General features: G+C 52.4%; 1 long non-coding RNA gene across 1 annotated transcript; it reads left to right on the top strand.

The window, feature by feature from the left end:
• The first annotated feature begins 343 nt into the window (after nucleotides 1-343).
• Nucleotides 344-913, top strand: LOC118157178. The gene is made up of 2 exons (XR_004746565.1): nucleotides 344-481; nucleotides 850-913. It is a non-coding gene; the product is annotated as an uncharacterized LOC118157178 (long non-coding RNA).
• The last annotated feature ends 2,880 nt before the right edge of the window (nucleotides 914-3,793 follow it).

Here is a 3,793-nt window from a genome sequence, read left to right as displayed (position 1 = left end):
ACTAACTACAAAATGGAACCCAACTTAATTCTTTCATTCTTTCACTACCGGTCTTTCAAAACCTCTTCCTAATGTGAGAAAGACCCAGAAACTAGATTGCATCAGACTCCAGACAGACTCTACAATGTTAAACTGCACAGGACAGCTCCATCCATTGGAATTGCCTTTAACTGACAAATTTCTCAAGATATACTTTTGCCAAAATTCAAATAGGAACTTTTCTTTGGTCTTGGAGGCCCTCATGGGAAAATTAATACGTACCGCTGGAGTAATAAGCAATGTTCATTTATATTAATGTGCAATTTTGTGGAAAATCCCCATGAAAACATTTTTTTTTTTTTTTTTCACCATGTAGTCAGAAGAAGCAATGAATTCCACTGTAGAATTTTGGACCTCTGGACGTTTGTGCGGCTCTCCGGAAGGTCGTTTCAGAGGATTCTACATCAATTCTTCAGGAACTACAAAACAAAGTTTCCAAAATGTATGTTTGCCACCAAACCCAAACCATGATGGCATCTAAACTAATGCAGACCTTGCAATTAAAGAAAACTAATTCAGATTAGGATATGTAACATTTCAAGTATCCTAGGTAACATCAAAGGTAGATGGGTAGAAACAAAAAAGCTTCATTTTCAGTAGTAATATAACTCCAAATTTAAAACGAATGCAAAAGAGTATTTCCCAAGAACCTTCAATCTGTATTGTTGATGCTAATATCTGGCTTAGATTGCAGACATTAGCTGTCATCATCCTACCATTTGCATATTGCAAGAGCAGTTGGTGGAGTAAGTTCATTTTATTACAGAAGTAATCAGGGTAATATGATTCCATCCTCTCTGTCTCCCACAGAATTGCAAGAAGACCTATTCCTTCAGGAAATGCACGCTATGTCTGACTGAAAACCTAGAGATTTCAAAAACACATGAAGAACTCTAGTATCATTTTAGCATCCGCTTGGAGTACCCCATGGCCGGATATGCTGCAAAGACTTGAAAGAGCTATTAATGCAAGCATCTTCTGTTAGAAACCTTCCCATCATTAACTCTGGAGCCCAGATTGCATTTCCACCTCGTTTGATCAAGGAAAGAAACAAAAGGGTTGACATATGTCCTGCAGGATCTGCATCTCCTTGATGTGCTTGATGTTATTCCTGGTAATTGCTGAAAAGCAACAATGGGAAAAGTTCAACAAAAGGCATGTAATACATTTGATGGAGAACGTTATTGTCCAGTTCAGTGCAGCAAAGCTTCAAAAGCCTAGCTACTCTATCATCTTTCATTCTGTCTTTTTGAGGCCATTTTCATGTAGCAATTCCGATGCCTATTAAAAATTGTAAGGAATATGGAAAATTATCTTAATTCAAACTCATTAATCCTCAGTGCAATAAAATCTTTAATGAAATCAAATTCCACAGTGATGATAACATGGCTACTAAGGTTAGAGACATTATCAAAGACAGGACGACTTGGTTTGCCTAACAGTGCTAGACAGCAAACACCATGAGATCAGGACATTAAAATTGTGTATAATGTTCTTCAAGTCCCATCGATTTTGACCTTTTTCCTGATATGAACTGCATTTGTAAGAGGACAGGAGCTGGACTCAGGCCACTGAAGACCTCAACAATCACTCCAAGACACAGTTATTGACTTACTTCAATAAACTGTCTTAGCTGCCCAAGATGTGTGTTTCTGCGTGCGCAAAAAGGAGGGTTGTGTTTCTGGGCATAGGAGTGCGCAGTAAGGCGGGGGGGGGGGGCCGGGGGTGTTTCTGTGCTTAGGTCTGCACAACAGTGGGGTTGTGTTTTTGCACAGCACTAACCCCATAAACATACACACATACTCGCTGTATTCCGCGCGCCTAGCCCCAGGAATATACTCCCCCTTGTTTCCACACCTAACCCCCAAAAAACACCCCCGCCTTTTTGTGCTGCCCTACCCCGCGCCCCCCACTCCACGCCCCATTGCCTACCGGGGATCGCCGGCGGGGTCCAGCGCTGGAAGCGGGGGAGCAGCGGAGGTCGCCGGCCGGAGTCCGCCGCAGCGCTTTGGTGCCCGCCGGTGTTGACCGGCAGGTGTCCTCCAAGGGCTGCAGGTGACGCCGCTCGGCGCCCGCGCGGGGCCCGGCGCCCCGCCGTGTGTCGCCGGGCTTGGTCCGCTGAGACCCGCCGGTTGTCGCTGGGCGAGTCCGCTAGGCACTATCGCCGCTAGGCAGGGATCCGCCGCGACTCCAGGGGAGCTGCTGGGTTTCACCGGTGGGGATCCGCCGCGGCTCCCGGGATACCAAAGGGGATCGCCGCCGGGGATCCTCCGAAAGTCCGCTGCTGGTAGTAGCGTGGAGTTCGCCGCGGCGCAGGAGGTCCGCCGGGGGTCACCGGCCGCTGTCCGCCCAGGGCCGCTGGTTTCGCCGCTCGGCGTGCGCGCCGTACCCGGGGGCCCGCCGAGCGCTTGCCCAAGAAACACACACCCCACCTGCCCTTAGAAACACACATACTTGTCCCCAGGGCTGGTCCCCAGACCTGCTCACCTGAGCTGATTCCCAGACATTGCCTCCGCAACTGCTTCGCAGATCTGGTACACCTCCTCCTGGAGTACCTACTCGTGGTACTCAAACTGCTGGTCCACAGAAAATCTCCCCAGAGTGGGTCCCCAGCGCTGGTTCTCAGAGGTAGTCCGCAGGGCTGCTCCGCAGAGCTGCTCCCCAGACACGGTCCCCTGATCTAGTCCCCTCACCTTCTCCCCACATCTGGTCCCCAAACCTGCTCTCTAGATTTCGTCCGCAGCTATTTTCCCCAGCCCTGGTCCCCCAGATCTGATCCCCAGATCGGGTCCGCAGACATGGAGCCCAGAGCTGCTCCCCAGACCTGCTACTCTGACCTGCTCCCCACAGCCGTTCCGAAGATCTGGTCCCCAGATGTGGTGGCATGAACTGCTGAGACCTGGGAGAACTACGTGCTCCCCACACCTATTGGTCCCGAGACGTGGTCCCGAGAACAGCTCCGCAGAGCTGGTGCCCAGGGTTGCTCCCCAGAGCTGGTCCAAAGTCCTTCGCCGATCAGTTGGTGCCCAAAGCTAGTTCCCAGACTTAGTATTCACCCAGAGCCGGTCCCCAGAGATGATCCACCAACGTGATTCCCACATCTCTTCCCCACATGGCGTCCTCACACCTAGTGCCCAGACCTGCTCCCAAGATCTGGTCCGCAGAAGCGGCCCGAAGACCTGGTCCGCACACCTACGGAAGTCCGGGAAGCAGCGGTGGGGGCCAGCTCAGGGGACCCGAGGTTGGAACCCAGGTGTATGTGCAGCAGGTCTCGGGAGCAGCTCTGCCGAGCAGGCGTGGTGCCCAGGTCAGGCTACCGATCTGGGAGCCAGCTCTGGGACTAGCCCTGGGCAGCAGGTCTGGTTCCCAGGACTTGGGGACAAGCTCTGGGGATCAAGTCTTCTGAACAGCTCCGGGGAGCTGTGGAGCAGATGTGTTGACAAAAGCTGGAGAGCATGTCTGGGCACAAATCGTGGGGACCAGCTCTGGGAATCAACGCTGGGAAGCAGAGCTGTCGAACAGTTGTTCTGAGCAGGTGTGGCAACCAGGTCGGGGTACCAGCTCTGGGCAGCAGCTTAGGTGAGCTGTCGGTGATCGTCACCGGGCGTCCCGCACGGCACCTTGGTGCCCGGCGGGGATCGCCGGCAGGGATCCTCCGTGGCGTCCGGAGACCTCCGGAGCTCGCGGCTGCGCTGCAGCGTACGACGACTTGCCGGAGTTCCCGAGGGTTGTCTGCCGGAGCTGGCCACTTGTA

This window comes from Oxyura jamaicensis (genome assembly GCF_011077185.1).
Source record: "Oxyura jamaicensis isolate SHBP4307 breed ruddy duck chromosome 4 unlocalized genomic scaffold, BPBGC_Ojam_1.0 oxy4_random_OJ68031, whole genome shotgun sequence".
In the NCBI taxonomy this organism is placed as follows: domain Eukaryota; kingdom Metazoa; phylum Chordata; class Aves; order Anseriformes; family Anatidae; genus Oxyura; species Oxyura jamaicensis.
Note: the sequence above shows the minus strand (reverse complement) of the source record. Positions and strands in the feature narration are given on the sequence as shown.